The sequence below is a fragment of the Primulina huaijiensis genome, chromosome 3 (genome assembly GCF_012295235.1).
Source record: "Primulina huaijiensis isolate GDHJ02 chromosome 3, ASM1229523v2, whole genome shotgun sequence".
Lineage (NCBI taxonomy): Eukaryota > Viridiplantae > Streptophyta > Magnoliopsida > Lamiales > Gesneriaceae > Primulina > Primulina huaijiensis.
Window position 1 is genome coordinate 18417686 of NC_133308.1, and position 18299 is coordinate 18435984.

An 18299-nucleotide genomic window follows, 5' to 3' on the forward strand; every position below is an offset into this window, starting at 1 on the left:
TGTTCTAGGCATAAAATGATTTATGTTACATAATTATAGCTTGAATATCAACCACAACATTATTACTGAATTTGCGATCGTTGCATATTCAACATGTTCTTGGTGTAAAATGATTTATGTTACATAATTATAGCTTGAATATCAACCACAACATTATTATTGAAGATGAACGTTATCTCAGTGCACCTATTCAAGATGCAATGGAAGCGCTCCAGACACATAAATTATGGTCAATGACGAAAATACAAGATTTCGAGAATTTTTTGTTCATTATAAAAATAAATAAAGAATAGAAATACTCACTGTGAACTACGAGACTTATGAATTTAGTCTTTATGGGAACAATAAAATAATTCAAATATTTAATATTGTTTTTTTTTGTTGCATTATTAATTTAATATCAAATGTTCATTTTTTTCCTTCCAATGATTTAAGAACACCAAAGTCTTGATGGGAACAATAAAATAATTCAAAAAATAAAGAACGATATAAAAATGTATTCTTTAATTAAAAGATAAAATAATATAATTAAACAAAAAATTTTAAATTTTTTTTTAAAAAAAAATACATGTCACAGATTTACAGTGCTGCGCCAAGCAAAATATATGGAGTTGCTACAATCCAACATTAAAAATGGTGATGGATTGGAGAAAAATCATAACACCATATTGGTGTTAAAAATGGTGCTGAATTGGAGCCAAAATCATGACACCACATTCGTGATAATACCAATTAATATCTCAGCAGTGCGATGTACGATGTACTAAAATTAATAAGTATGATCGTTTAAATAACACTTAAATTATTGATATAATTAATATATTAAATTACTATATAAATTTTTTATACTATTTCAGATAATACAGAAATAAGGATAACAATCATATCGTTAAATTGAATTATTTATCATTGTATTTGAAATATTGATTGAGTTAAAATGTAACTAATAAAAAAGATATTAAAAATCATATACTATTTGTCTATCCAAATTTTAAAAAAATAAATAAATATTTTTCAAAAAATTAAAAATTATTATCAGATTAAAATTTTGATTAAAAATTTTAATTATTTTTTTAATATTTTAAAAAATATTTATACTTAATTTTAGTTAAATATTAATAATAATATCGATGTATGAATAATAAATATATAAAAAAAAATTCATGATACATTATTCATCAAAAAGTTGAAAAGCTTAATTTTATATAAAAAAAATTATGATCTCTTTAATATTTAAGAAAATATGGAGAATTAAATATAAAAGTAACACAAAACCCAAAATTGTAACCGAAAATAAATGAAATGAAACGATTTATATACACATTTAAGATAGTTTTATTTACACTCTAATTTTTTAAAATACACTTCATATTTATTTCTTTTCCCTAAAATGCATAATATGTCATCAAATGATTTTTTTAAAATATTATTATAAACATATAATGTCTTTTATAAATTTTTTATTAAATATAAGAAAGTATTAAAACTAATTTATAAAAACTCTTATAAAATTTCCTCATGAGTCAATTTGTACGACAAATTTTTTATCTGATCCGACTCGTGAAAAATATTTTTTTATGTCAAAATTATTATTTTTACTCAAGATATGGATTGAGTCAACTCGTCCATTAATATAGTCAACCCGTCTCACATGAGACGTACTCAAACTCATTTAGGTAAATTTATTTTTCTCTACGTCGAGAAATTTTTCGTAAATATATCGGTAAAATGTTTAATTAGACTATTGATTTATGACATTTTTAAAATATCGAAACACATTATTATTTTAATAATGTTAGTATTTTTTCTTCAAAACTATATTGTAACGAATTTTAAGATAGTTTCTTTCTTTTTAAATAATTATTATTTTTATTTAATTTAACGAATTACAAAAGAATTTGTTATGATCGAAAATAAATTTAGAGATAGGTGAATAAACTTATCTCAAAATATTTTGGTTGTGTTAGAAACACTGAAATTTTGTTCTTGTCAGCTGAGTTCTCAACAAGTCAATAAGTGAACTGTGTGTGGAAGCAAGCTTACTGAAACTGGTGGAACAAATGGTTTATCAAGAAGGTCAGTAAAGAAGGTAGACTTAAAAGTAAATAAGCACGATGTTATTTCTGAATGTTCGGAGATTTAAAAACTCCTACGTCATCCTTTCTTTTTTAGGGAATGTTTGCTCTAAAAGACATTGATAATTACAAATAATTTGAAATCTCCCACTTCGGTAGGACATAACACTACCTAACTGAAACTCTTAGTAAAACTTCAATCTAAATACTTTGAGCAGTAAGATTTCTTATTCTCAATTACACAGATTTCACAGAGTAATTCTGAGCACAAATTTGATTCTCAAAATGATCAGATAATGTAATGCCCGAATTTTGAAATATTGTGGCATTAGTTGTGATAGTTTATGACTTTACGTTATGGTATAAATAATAATGAATGTTATAGAATGGAATAGATAATTGATGGGTAGAATCAAATGTTGAATTTGAGCTAAATAGGTGATGGAAGTGCAGAAACGGTATGAAAAATGTGGTAGTAATTGTGGTTTTTAGCATAATGTTTTGTATATTGATCCAATTGATGTGAGGCCTCTTTTATTAGAAATATATGACATGAGGCTATAACTTTCTTATTTTGAGTTTTGTTCAAATCATTGGGGAAGACGAGCCAAAAGTGCCCCGAAGTGTGTCGTGCGTATCGTCATTCCTACAATGACACATGTTGGGAGATTTAGCATAACTTTTTACTCAGACCTCGATGATCTGAAATTTGGAGAGGTTCACGAAAAGACATAGAGCTACAACTTTGTAGTTTACCACTTTCAAATTCTGAAGTTAAAAATACCTTTTGGGCAGAATACGGTGCGCCCCTGCGCCAGATCCTGCGCGATGGCACGCCTGGTGCTGAAATTTTTGTTGTTGGGCAGTATGGTGCGCACCCCTGCGCCAAATCACGCGCCATGGCGCCCAGCACTTGTACAAAAAACGTGTTTTGAGGTTTGGATGGTATATATTTGATTGGGGAATGATTTTTGTATCATTTTCTCTTCTCTGTTTCCTACTCCATCGGTTTAGAGCTAGGGTTCTTCATTTTTCCTTCCACCTTCTAATTTCTTCTTCAATCTATGGGAGATTTGTTCAAGGAAATTATGAAATGAAGTTAGATTTGTGATGTTCTCTCCAAGATCTTCAAGATGGTGTAAGTATGTTATATTTTTATTCAAGTTTGGAAATGGGATGAAGTTTAGAATTGATATTTGTGTTGAGATTTGAGATGTTGGAGATGTTGAAATTGTGTTGGTTTGAATTTAAAATGGAATTGAAGCCAATGGCAAAGTATATGATCTAATTTTTTTAGCACGCATGCTATGTGTTTGATGAAATGATTCAATGAATGTTTTTATGTCATATTACGGTTAAGAAATGATATGGATTCCTTCTTCACACAATTTTTGGGATTTGAGTTTTCTTGAATATCAAAATTGCGGATCTTGATTCAAAGCATTATTGAATTAATTATGAATTTTGTACAGAAATTGCTCTGTTTTGATAAATGATCCGAGTTCTTGAGTTATAGTAGACTTCGAAGGTTCAAGACTTATCACCTACACATTTCGATCTTCTTTTGGTAATATTTGAAAGGTATGTTACGATCGATAACATACGAGGTAAAAGTATCATTTTTATTTTAAATTGAAAACTCTATGGCTTGATGAACTATTGGTGATTTGATGATGATTGTTGTATTGAGATGAGTTGATTATGATATCGAGATGATGATATTGATTTGCATCATGACATTGCATATTGAGCCACTTGTTGATTCAGATTTGATATGGCGGAGGTCGCCTTGATATATTGATTTGTTGGACGTATGGGGCTATAGTTGAGTTGGCATAGTGTATGCGGAGGTCGCTGCTATGGCCTGAACACTCTCTATAGGCGCACCATAGTCCTGGATTGTAGAACACAGCACCCCACCCCGAGCGGATGAGTCGGTGGATGTTGCTGTGTGATTCTATTCCCTTGGGTACCCTATGACCAGATGATTCACTTGATCTTGAGATTTATTGATAGCCCACAGCTTCTGATCATGCATTGCATTATATTGCATCTTTATGAATTTATATGAAATATTTGAAATTTTAACTCTCATTTGTGATTGATTGTATCATACTGGGTTTATACTCACCGGCATGTCCGGTACCTCTTGTTTTCATGTGCTTGACGGTAGGTGAGGCGAGGCTTGGGATGCCAGAGTCCAGCTCCAGGCGAGGAGATACGAGTTAGAGTGGGATTCTCGGGTCTTAGGAGCTATGTGATGATGTTTGGATTTCTTTGGTTCACTACTTCATGTTGGCATGTTGAAAATTTATATTTCAAACATTTGAGACAATTAAATTATTTTGACGATGTTTATGTAGATTTGTGAACAACAAATTATGTATTTTACTCAATCATTTGGTGTGTGACAATTATAATTATTAATATTAGATATCGGACCTGGGGCCCCACTTTAGGTGGTATCAGAGTGTAAGATATTTGGGAAAGGGTAGATCGAGTCAGTTCGAATTGCTTGTTCATGTGATATATTTGTTAGCATTTTCATTGTGCCATAATGTGAAATACATGATTTAAATTGAGAAATTATATTGTTGAGCTTTATTCGAGATTTTTGAGATTGTTGAGTCTCGAGAGCCAGAGATGATTGATACAAGATTGAGATGATTGTAATTTTGTGATTTTATCTGTGGTTGATCTATTGTATATCAGACATGGCTACTCGAGGTAGAGGTCGTGGTAGACATAGACAGAACGTACCAGTGGCACAAGTACAGGGCAGTGCTACTCATACTCAGATGGATATAACTCCGACTCCGATGGAGATACTGTTAGCCAGATTTCAGTCTTTGCACCCACCGATGTTGAAGGGTACAGAGAATGCATTAGAGTGTGAGAACTGGTTGGAGAATATGGATCAATTATTTGGATCTCTTGAGTATCCAGATGATCGTAGAATCAAGTTAGTTGTTCATCAGTTATTGGATATTGCTAAAAGTTGGTGGATCATGACCAAGAAAACTTTAGAGAGTCGAGGTACGATTGTTACCTGGGATATTTTTAAATCTGAATTTTATCAGCGTTTCTTTCCTACCTCTTACAGGAAAGATAGGGGAGGCGAGTTTGCAAATTTAAAGCAGGGAAATCTGAATATTGAGGACTATGTTGCTAAGTTCTCGAATTTACTGAGATTTGCTCCTCATGTAGCATCTGATGAAGAAGCTAAGGCTGATCACTTCATAAATGGTCTTAATCCTGATATCTTTACCCTGGTTAATACCGGAAGGCCTAACACTTTTGCTGAGGCTCTTGATAGAGCAAAGGGAGCTGAAACTGGGATCATTAGACAGAGAGGTACTCAGTATTCGCAACGACCCCAACAGCCACAGTTCCGACAGCAGTTCAGACAGGGTAATACTGGCAGTAACAGTGGCAACATAAGAGAGCAGTTCAGGGCTAGAGGGAAGCAATTTAAGAGGCATGGCAGTAATTTTTTGAGTTCTAGTGGATCAAGACAATCTGGTTCAGTTCAGAGCACTGGTTATTCAGGTCCGAATTGTGGTAAGTGTGGTGGTAGACATTATACCGATCAGTGTAGAGGAGTATCGGGAGCTTGCCACTTGTGTAACCAGGTGGGACACTATGCTCGAGTGTGTCCAAACCGTGGCAGTGATATATCTCAGAGTGGGGGATCATCGAGACAGACACCTCACTAGAATCGCCAGACCCCTACAGTTCATTCCAATCAGCAATCAAACCGGTCAGATCATAACAAACAGAGTGGTAGCCACAGGGTAGGACAACCACCTAGACAGCAGGCTCGAGCTTTTGCACTCACTGAGGATGAGGCACATAATGCTCCAGATAATGTTATTTCAGGTAATTGTTTTCTCTCAGGTTATCCTGATTATGTTTTGATGGATACTGGTGCATCACATACTTTCATAGCTGAGCACTTTGTCTCATTGCATTCATTGCATTCATTGTATTCTATACCATTATCATCTACATTATCTATTTCTACTCCATTGGGCAAAGTGATGAGGTCAGCTGAAATGATAAGGGGTTGTGAATTTCGTTATGAGGATAATGTCATTGAGCTTGATTGCATTGTGTTGGAGATGTCTGATTTTGACTGCATAGTTGGTATTGACATGTTGACAAGATACAGGGCTACTGTAGATCGTTTTCAGAAGATTGTTAAGTTTAGACCTGATATGACAGATCACTGGACATTCTATGGTAAGGGTTCTCGAGCTAAGCTTCCTTTGATATCTGTTATGTCCATGACTCGTTTGATGCAGAAAGGAGCAGAATGTTTCTTGGTTTATGCAATTGATATTTCAAGGTCATAACCTAAATTGGCAGATATTCCAATTGTTAGTGAATTTTCAGATGTATTTCCAGATAAAATTCCAGGATTTCCTCCAGTCCGAGAGATTGAGTTCAACATTGAGTTGACGCCAAGTACACAGCCTATTTCTAGAGCTCTTTATAGGATGGCACCAATTGAACTGAAGGAACTAAAGGAACAACTTGAGGATCTATTGGCTAAAGGATATATAAGACCAAGTGTTTCACTTTGGGGTGCTCCGGTTTTATTCGTAACGAAGAAAGATGGGTCTATGAGGCTTTGTGTTGATTATAGACAGTTGAATAAAGCCACAGTAAAGAATAAGAATCCTTTGCCAAGGATTGATGATCTCTTTGACCGGTTGCAGGGTTCTTCAGTATATTCTAAGATTGATTTAAGATCCGGATATCATCAGTTAAGAGTCAGAGAGATAGATGTGCCTAAGACTGTTTTTCGTACCAGGTATGGGCATTTTGAATTTTTTGTTATGCCTTTTGGGTTGACCAATGCACCTGCGGTATTTATGGATTTGATGAACCGTGTTTTTCAACGGTATATAGATCAATTTGTTGTGATCTTCATTGATGATATTCTTATTTATTCAAAATCTGAAATTGAGCATGTCGAGCACTTGAGGGCTGTTTTGCAGATTTTGAGAACTGAAAAGTTGTTTGCTAAATTATCCAAATGCGAGTTTTGGTTGGATAGAGTGGTTTTCCTTGGACATGTGATTTCAAGTGCAGGTATATCAGTTGATCCGAGTAAAGTTGAGGCAGTCATCAATTGGTCTAGACCGACATCAGTTCCTGAGGTGCGTAGTTTTATGGGTTTGGCAGGATATTATCGAAGATTTATTGAAGGATTCTCCCAGATTGCGAGGCCAATTACCCAGCTGACACAAAAAAATGCACCGTTTATTTGGTCACAAGCATGTGAGGATAGTTTTGTTGAACTTAAGAAGAGATTGACTAGTGCTCCAGTTCTGACTATTCCATCAGGTGTAGGAGGATTTACAGTGCACACTGATGCTTCACATCAAGGACTGGGTTGTGTATTAATGCATCATGGACGTGTTGTTGCCTATGATTCACGACAGTTGAAGCCACATGAGTCTAGATACCCAGTGCATGATTTGGAACTAGCAGCAGTTGTTTTTGCCTTAAAGATTTGGCGTCACTACATGTATGGGGAGACATTTGAAATATTCACTGATCATAAGAGTTTGAAATACCTCTTTTCACGAGCTGAGCTGAACATGAGACAGAGACGTTGGCTAGATTTGTTGAAAGACTATGATTGCAAAATAAAATATTATCCAGGCAAGTCTAATGCAGCAGCCGATGCTTTGAGCAGAAAATTATGTAATATGTCTTTGATCACTAGCAGTGTATCTGATCTAGTAGAAGAATTTTGTCTTTCTGGTTTGGATTTTGTGGTAGATACTCAACCTGTAAGATTATTTATGATTCAGGCAGAACCCGAGTTGTTTGTTAAAATTAAAGAGGCCCAAAGGTTATATCAAAGGATTCATAAATCAGTTGAACTCGTCAGATCAGGACATCGATCAGAATTTCAGGTCAATAATGAGGGTATTTTGTTTGTGAATGATCGTATTGTAGTTCCTAATATTTCAAAGTTGAGGATGCAGATTTTGCATGATGCTCATTGCAGTAAATTCAGTGTACACCCTGGAAGTAAAAAGATGTACAATGATTTGAAGAAACAATTTTGGTGGAAAAGAATGAAATCTGACATAGCAGAATTTGTATCTCGTTGTTTGAATTGTCAACAAGTGAAAGCAGAAAGAAAGCGACCAGGAGGTCTTTTGCATAGCCTTAAGGTTCCAGAATGGAAGTGGGACCATATCACCATGGACTTTGTCACGAAATTGCCGAGGTCGTCGAGGGGTTGCGATGCAATTTGGGTTATCGTTGACAAATTAACCAAGTCTTCATGTTTCATTCCGTATCAGATGACATATAGGCATGATCAGATGGCCAGATTGTATATCAGAGAAGTTTTGAGATTGCATGATGTGCCTAAGTCCATTGTATCAGATCGTGATCCCAGATTTTCTTCTCATTTTTGGCAGAGTTTACAAGAGGCCCTTGGTACTCGTTTGCATTTGAGTACAGCATATCATCCTCAGACAGGCGGACAGTCAGAACGTACTATTCAGACATTAGAGGATATGCTGAGAGCTGTAGTTATGGATTTTGGCATTGGTTGACAGGATTCATTACCACTTGTCGAGTTTTCTTATAACAACATTTATCAAGTGAGCATTGGAATGTCACCATTTGAAGAATTATATGGCAGGAAGTGTCGATCTCCTTTTTATTGGGACGATTTATCTGAAGCACCAATTGTAGGACCTGATATGATAAGAGATATGACAGAGAAGGTGAAATTGATTCAGAGTCGTATGCGAGCTGCTCAGGATAGACAGGCTAAGTATGCAAACATCAGGAGACGACCGTTTATTTTTGAGAAAGATGACAGAGTTTTTCTGAAAATATCTCCTTTCCGTGGTACAGTTAGATTTGGAAAGAAGGGTAAATTATCACCGAGATTCATAGGTCCGTATGAGATTTTGGAACGTATTGGTGATTTGGCTTATAGATTAGCTCTTCCTCCTGCATTATCAGGTGTTCATGATGTTTTTCATGTGTCCATGTTGAGGAAATATCATCCAGATCCTTCTCATGTACTTCCACCCGATGAAGTTGAGTTAGATCAGAATTTGAGCTACATTGAGAGACCGATTAAAATTCTAGATAGAAAAGATAAGCAACTCAGAAATAAATTGATACCGTTGATTAAAGTACAGTGGAACAGACATGGTGTCGAAGAGGCAACTTGGGAATTAGAAGATAAAATAAGACAAAAATATCCAGAGTTATTCCAATGAAGTACGCTTCTATTCTCGGTTTTTATTTTCAGTATTGATTATTACATGTTAGACTTGAAAGAGATGATTGATTTCGAGAACGAAATCTATTTTTAGAGAGGAGGAATTGTAATGCCCGAATTTTGAAATACTGTTGCATTAGTTGTGATGGTTTATGACTTTACGTTATGGTATAAATGGTAATGAATGTTATAGAATGAAATAGATAATTGATGGGTAGAATCAAAGGTTGAATTTGAGCTAAATAGGTGATGGAAGTGCAGAAACGGTATGAAAAATGTGGCAGTAGTTGTAGTTTTTAGCATAATGTTTTGTATATTAATCCAATTGATGTGAGGCCACTATTATTAGAAAGATATGACATAAGGCTATAACTTTCTTATTTTGAGTTTTAATCAAATCATTAGAGAAGACGAGCCAAAAGCGCCCCGAAGTGTGTCGTGCGTATCGTCATTCCTACAATGACACATGTTGGGAGATTTAGCATGACTTTTTACTCAAACCTCCAAATTATTTGAAATTTGGAGAGGTTCACGAAAAGACATAGAGCTACAACTTTGTAGTTTACCACTTTCGCAAATTATGAAGTTAAAAATATCTTTTGGGCAGAATACGATGCGCCCCTGCGCCAGATCCCGCGCGATGGCGCGCCCGGTGCTGAAATTTTTGTTGTTGGGCAGTATGGTGCACGCCCCTGCGCCAAATCACGCGCCATGGCGCCCAACACTTGTACTAAAAACGTGTTTTGAGGTTTGGATGGTATATATTTGATTGGAGAATGATTTTTGTATCATTTTCTCTTCCTTTTTTCCTACTCCATCGGTTTAGAGCTAGGGTTTCTCATTTTTCCTTTCATCTTCTAATTTCTTCTTCAATCTATGGGAGATTTGTTCAAGGAAATTATGAAATGAAGTTAGATTTGTGATGTTCTCTCCAAGATCTTCAAGATGGTGTAAGTATGTTATATTTTTATTCAAGTTTGGAAATGGGATGAAGTTTAGAATTGATATTTGTGTTGATATTTGAGATGTTGGAGATGTTGAAATTGTGTTTGTTTGAATTTAAAATGGAATTGAAGCCAATGGCAAAGTATAGGAGCTAATTTCTTTAGCACGCATGCTATGTGTTTGATGAAATGATTCAATGAATGTTTTTATGGCATATTAAGGTTAAGAAATTTACGGATCTTGATTCAAAGCAGTATTGAACTAATTATGAATTTTGAACAGAAATTACTCTGTTTTGATAGATGATCAAAGTCCTTGAGTTATAGTAGAATTCGAAGGTTCAAGACTTCTCACCTACACATTTCGATCTTCTTTTGGTAATATTTGAAAGGTATGTTACGGTCGATAACATACGAGGTAAAAGTATCATTTTTATTTTAAATTGAAAACTCTATGGCTTGATGAACTATTGGTGATTTGATGATGATTGTTGTATTGAGATGAGTTGATTATGATATCGAGATGATGATATTGATTTGCATCATGACATTGCATATTGAGCCACTTGTTGATTCAGATTTGATATGGCGGAGGTCGCCTTGATATATTGATTTGTTGGACGTATGGGGCTATAGTTGAGTTGGCATAGTGTATGCGGAGGTCGCTGCTATGGCCTGAACACTCTCTATATGCGCACCATAGTTCTGGGATTGTAGAACACAGCACCCCACCTCGAGCGGATGAGTCGGTGGATGTTGCTGGGGGATTCTCTTTCCTTGGGTACCCTATGACCAGATGATTCACTTGATCTTGAGATTTATTGATAGCCCACAGCTTCTGATCATGAGATCTTGAGATTACATATCACCACAATTAAAGAATCCTTCTCATCAATGCAACAATTATTCATATAAATATTATTATTGTTATAGCATAATTACAAATAATACAATTACAAAAATAATACAATTACAAAAATAATAATTAGTCAACTCGTCCATTAATATAGTCAACCCGTCTCACATGAGACGTACTCAAACTCATTTAGGTAAATTTATTTTTCTCTACGTCGAGAAATTTTTCGTAAATATATCGGTAAAATGTTTAATTAGACTATTGATTTATGACATTTTTAAAATATCGAAACACATTATTATTTTAATAATGTTAGTATTTTTTCTTCAAAACTATATTGTAACGAATTTTAAGATAGTTTCTTTCTTTTTAAATAATTATTAATTTTATTTAATTTAACGAATTACAAAAGAATTTGTTATGATCGATAATAAATTTAGAGATAGGTGAATAAACTTATCTCAAAATATTTCGGTTGTGTTAGAAACACTGAAATTTTGTTCTTGTCAGCTGAGTTCTCAACAAGTCAATAAGTGAACTGTGTGTGGAAGCAAGCTTACTGAAACTGGTGGAACAAATGGTTTATCAAGAAGGTCAGTAAAGAAGGTAGACTTAAAAGTAAATAAGCACAAGGTTATTTCTGAATGTTCGGAGATTTAAAAACTCCTACGTCATCCTTTCTTTTTTAGGGAATGTTTGCTCTAAAAGACATTGATAATTACAAATAATTTGAAATCTCCCACTTCGGTAGGACATAACACTACCTAACTGAAACTCTTAGTAAAACTTCAATCTAAATACTTTGAGCAGTAAGATTTCTTACTCTCAATTACACAGATTTCACAGAGAAATTCTGAGCACAAATTTGATTCTCAAAATGATCAGATAATGATATATCAACGTGTGCTTGAATCTCGAAAAGCTTTCACAAAGATGATCGGTTTGATTTAATAATCTAAAGATACAAGGTGTAACTGTCTAACTTAGAGCTTGTTCAACTGATTTATTTATAGCTTTAATCTACAACGGAAATCTTTTCAAAATATATCTGTTTCCAAATATAAATGTCGTCGTTCGCATGTCATAGTCTTTTTCTGATATGTTCTGTTAGTGCCTCGAAACCTAACATTTACAAAAAAAGGTCAAATTTGTGAACACACCATGAAGCCTTTATAAATCATCTTCAATGTTTGAATGAGAACAACTCTTTTCTCTTTGTTAAGAGTGTCTGAATCCAAGAATGGATTTGTTATTTGTCTTTGTATCCAAAATGGTAGTGATCAATTAATAATTTGTACGGTTCATTAAATGACTTTAAGCAAAGAGTATTATTGTACAGAACGACTACAATAAATAGGTACATCATCTGATATATAGTACAAAAAAAAAAAAACAGATATCACTAGAGTAGGTTGACTGATTATCGTAAAGACTACTTTCTAACTTTTGCTTCTGATTCTATATACTTAGTTCAGTGATTCTATATACTTAATTCAGTCTACTAGTATTTCTTCTTAAGATGAGTTNTTAAAGAATCCTTCTCATCAATGCAACAATTATTCATATAAATATTATTGTTGTTATAGCATAATTACAAATAATACAATTACAAAAATAATAATTAGTAAAATTACCTTTTCAGAAGTGTTAGTATGAAATCTGTGATAAAATCAATGAATAATATTAAAACCTTAAATTAATAAAAATTAATATCAGAATAATACAAAAATAAAATTATTTTCAATCTTTAAAAAATATAATAATTATATTGCACCTAAATTAGAAAAACAAACTAGGAAAGAAAAAGTAAATGTTGAAGCCGTGAAAATTTAGCTGTAGGAATTGAGAAGCTGCTTGTTGCTTGAAGAAATGCGAAAGCAATTTTCCTTGCAGTTCTTAATTAATTATATAGCACAATATTGAATAAATCAAAATAACAAATTGAAAATAAAAATATTTCAATAATAATAATAAAAATATATAATTACCTAAATGCACGTAAATTAGAACAACAAAATAAACATGAACAAATTAAATATCGCTAAAAAAATTCGGAGAAAGCAATGATGCTCAATAAAAATTTTGCGGAGTGAACGATGCCGAGATCCTTAATTTTTGTTTTTTTTTTAATAGCATAAATGTGCTTGAACAACGAATCCGTGGCAAAATGAATCCTTTTTCTTATTTTTTTTAATAAAAAATTTAATTTAAAAAGCAAAAATAAAGTATAATAATAATAAATCCGGTATAATCTGTCACGGATTTGGCAGAATATACGACAGATTATTATAGATTCGTGAACTTATTGATCAGAATGCTGTATTTTTATATTATTTTAAGAAAAATGCCATTTAATTAGTAAGATGGAGAGTTTACCAGGCCTCGAAGAAACCAGGTTTTCTTGTGGGAGGATCGGAGGAGGGCAGCATAATACCATCACGAAACCTGTTCCTGTATCCAATTTCTGATTTAATTAAATATCTTCTTTTCCCTTCAAATTTGTTCTTCAGGTTTCCAATATGGTTAAAGAAAATTGTAAAACCCATTTGTTTTAAGAGAATTGGAATTTTCCCTTCTCAATTAAAGGATTATAAGCTTGAAAGATCATCAATTCAATTTTTTCACATTTTTTAAATGTTATTTTCACATGCATTAAACTAAATTTGAGATTGATGATTGATCCAGTGGAGATCCGCCAAGGCATATTGAAAATCCGAAGGCTAACATGCAATAATCCGAGGGAAGAAAATCAAATAAATTATCATCATTGATTATATTTTAAATGTAAATAAATATAGACGTATGGTCGTGGATCTTACCGTAAGGATAAGCATAACCATGATTAATAAAATGGTTTTATTTATTTTTATTATCATACTATAGAATATAACTAATGACGATTGTATTAAATGTTATCTTTACTGACTCATTATATATAATGGTTTTAGTTTTAATTTTTTACTATCAGAATTATCGGAAGTATATATTTTGCTTGTCTTCATGAAATTTTGCCACCATATATAGTATGAATACACCTTGCAGACGGGCAGACTATCCACGAAATATTGCTTGCCAAGTGTGATGGATGAAATTTGAGGAAATATTGGAAATTTTCCAGCTTTAATTTATTGTAGTCTTAAATTAATTCATATTATAATTTAATAATAAAAAGAAGATACATTTTTATTAACTAATAATAAAATATTGGTGCCAGTAAATCCGTCATGGCCCGAATCATAGTTAGCCCGACTCGTTGGCCTTAAAGTCCATTAACAAAAATGATGGGCCCATATTGAATAAAGTTAGGACCAAAGTAAAAGACTAATAATCTACTCGAGATCCGGTTTATTCTTTCATACTTGGGAAAAGTCCTGCAAAGGAAAGTTCGAATATCCGGGCACATTACCAGGGCATTAGTACCGAGGATCCGAACTCAGAATATTCCGACCCGAACAATAACCACAATGTTGGTTAGTGAAACTCACTTCATATTAAACTCTTGAACTAAATCTTCCGTGATAAAGAAAAGAATATCAAAGAAGTAGGGATACATCTTTCAACATTACAAATTATCAAAGATAAGATACGATAAACATAAATCTTGTATCTTAGGGGACTTCATTTACTAGAGTCATTTCCATATGAAGACTTTTCTTGCTAAATTTCTTTCCATACAAGGTATCTAGTTCCTCTCACTCTGTAAATATAAAGTATGATCTATGGCTTTACACATTCATTCATTGCTTACAAGCACTACTATTCTCGCACACTTAAGTTTGCTATCAGGACCGACTTAACCATTGGAGGGGCTACGCCAGAAACACTTCTGATGCCCTCTAACATTTGTTTGTCTGTGCAGATTCAGCTCGGCTTGCATCCGATCAGCGAGGCTATGCTCGACTCACTCTATACCAGTTATCAAGACTTGATTACTTTGGCTCACCAGACCAAACCCTAGATACGTGATATTTTTGGTATCATCAATTGGAACCATCTGTGAGATATTGAAGAAATATAGACAAGAAGATAAGAGGAACATGCCGCGAGCTAAACCCAAAAAATTATAATGAATTCAGCATAAATCAAAATCAAACACGACAAAATCAGCAAATCGACATAATAATCTTCATCCTTTTGACATCACACACATGACAACACTGATCACCGCTATTGTAGAACAGCTGCTGCCTTAGAGGCAAGGAAAAAACCCACCCTCAGGGCCTCATCCAAAGTAGAATGAGGTTACATAAGAGATGAGAAGCTCAAAGAGAGGTGTAGAGCCTGCGCAAAATCCGGAAGGCCCTCTTCTACCTCTTACCTGATATGCCCCATCCTCAGTAGAAGTCCTGGTCGTCGAGCTGCCACAACATTTCAGATTTCCCAACATAGAGGAATACAATGGTAAAGGAGATATGAAAGAGCACCTTTTTCTATTTGAAAATTTTGCATGTTACATCAGTATGCCGACCCCATCAAGTGTTTGGTCTTTCTAAACACTCTAGCAGGGGCAACACAACAATAGTTCAACTTGATAGATACAAGAAGTGTTTGTACATTCCAATATTTCATCAAGATCTTCTTGCACAGATTCTCAAGATGAAAAAAACAACCACTGACAACTTTGAGCATGTTTGGAATGAAACATCAGGAACATAAAAGTTTGTGCGCCTACCTTAAGATATTCAATGCAAAGGTGTTCGAAGATCACACTGCCACACTAGATTTGATAGTCAGCACCTTCATCCAAGGTCTAAGGCCAGGATATCTCTTTAATTAGCTGGTAAAAAAATCGCCCACCGGTTTTGAAAATTTGCATACAAAGTCAGAAAAATGCGATAATATGGAGGAAACACAAACAAATCTAGTCGAACAGCTCAAGAAAACTCCCCGACCGCAAAAAGAGTCTCGACTTGACAATTTCACAGCTCGGCCGACTTGAGGAAACCCAACTACTCAGCTCAGCCAGTTTGCTACTTATACTCCGTTAAAGATGAACAAATCTCAGGCTCTGGAAATCTGTGAACAAAGACAACTTTATTTAGAGACCTTGAGGAAGAGACGAGGGCCCTAAGGACCTTCCTCAGACAATTAATGTGATTCTTATGAAGACTAAGGAGGCCACACTATCGATTAATGTAAATATTTAGCTGAGGAGATTGAACGGGTAATTCAGTAGGATTCTGGCATGAAATTCATTCTAGCTCGGTCTGAATAGAATAATAGACCTCCTACACGAACTCGAGAAAAAAAGAATCACTGTGACTGGAGAAAGAGAACAACCAAACTCCCAAGTCAAGGAAAATACTAGGACGCAGCCCCCAGCTCAACCTCCACCTCAAGGAGTCATAAATATCATCTTGGGGGGACCTAGTGATGAGGATTCAAACAATCGAAAGATGGAAAAATTGGAGATCAACGGTAGAAAGCTCTGAACTGAGCCAGTGATATCCTTTTGATCTAAAGATATGAGAGGGGTGTCTGACCCGCACAATGATGCTTTGATTATCCGAGCGATGAGAGCCAACTATGAAGTAGCTTGGATATTCCTTGACATTGGCAGCTTAGTTAATGTATTGTTTAACAAGACCATGGATCATATTGATATGGGAGAGTACAAAGTGGAACTAGTGGTCACTGTCATGTTCGGATTTGTGGGGCATGCAGTGAACCCCGTGGTAATGATAAATTTTCTCCTATCTATGGGTGAAGCGGGTACAATAAAAACTCATAATATAAACTTTATTGTTGTGGAAATTGTTAGAATCAAGCGCTTACCATTAGACTAAAAGTTATAGCTGTTAACCAAGGTGCAAGTTTATTTTCTTATAGTTATGGTAGCACAGATTGCAGCTACTTGGGTGCTAATGAGTCGGGCTGTTAGACCCATGAGTCCGAGGATGTGCATGTCTATCTTATGGCGCTGTCTCGTATATATTTGAGATCAATTGATTTAACTGATTTTTTAATTTAAAACCGAAACCGAACCAATTAAAACAATTTGATCGAGATTTTTTTTTTAAAAAAAGAATTGGTTGGACAAACCGAACCGAAATTTTGATTTTGATCGGTTTAGTCAGTTTTCTCGGTTTAACTGAGATTTTTCCCACCCGTACTTGAGTGCCTGAAGAGGAACATGGATGTCTTTGCATGGTCAAATTCCAATCTCACTGATGTCCGACCCGAAGTTATGAAGCACCGCCTGAATGTCTTAGTTGATTCATCCACACTTCGGGCTGGAGAAAGATGCAATTGTATGATGGCAAGCAGAAGAATTATTGAAAACTTGCCACATTAGAAAGATATAATTTCCGAGCTGGTTATCTCATTTCGTGCTTGTGGATAAATCTTCATAAAAGTGGAGAATATGTATGGACTTCCGAGATCTTAATCGAGCATGTCTGAAAAATTGTTACTCTCTGCCCCGAAATGATTAGCTGGTCGATTCTACCACCGAGCACAAGCTCTTGTGCTTCTTAGATACCTATAAGAAGTACCACCAGATCCCTTTGGCCGAGCAGGGCATGGATAAGATTAGCTTCATTTATTCAATTTCATGCCCTTACTACAATGGGGAAGCCTCAAAATATTCGTGATGTACAAAAATTAACGAGATGAAATGCAACCCTATCTAGATTCATTGTCCGATTAGCAAACCGATTCCTTCCATTTTTCAAAATTGTCCGTAAATCGTAAAACTTTGAACTGAATGCAGAAAGTGAACAAGAATTTCAGGAAATGAAGTCCTATTTGGGTAAATTACCGATTCTTAATAAACCTACTCGAGGTGAAACATTGTTTGTTTACCTTGCAGTCACTCTTCAAGCTGCCATCTCATTATTGGTCTGAGTAGAGGGCTCAACTCATCAGCGTGTGTGCTTTGTTAGTCACGCTTTGAAGGGAATGAAGCTCAATTATACCACACAAGAAAAATTAGCTTTTGCACTGGTCATCACAGATCGAAGATTGAGGCTGTATTTCTTATCACACCCTATTACCATTCTCACTATTAGCATTTTAGGAAAATTTATCTCCCATCTAGATTCCTCAGAGACATATCAGAGGGTAACAAAAAAAATGAGTATGATATAAAATTTGAGCCTCGAACTGCTATTAAAGCGCAGGTGTTGGCAGATTTCATGGCATAACAAGTTCAAGTA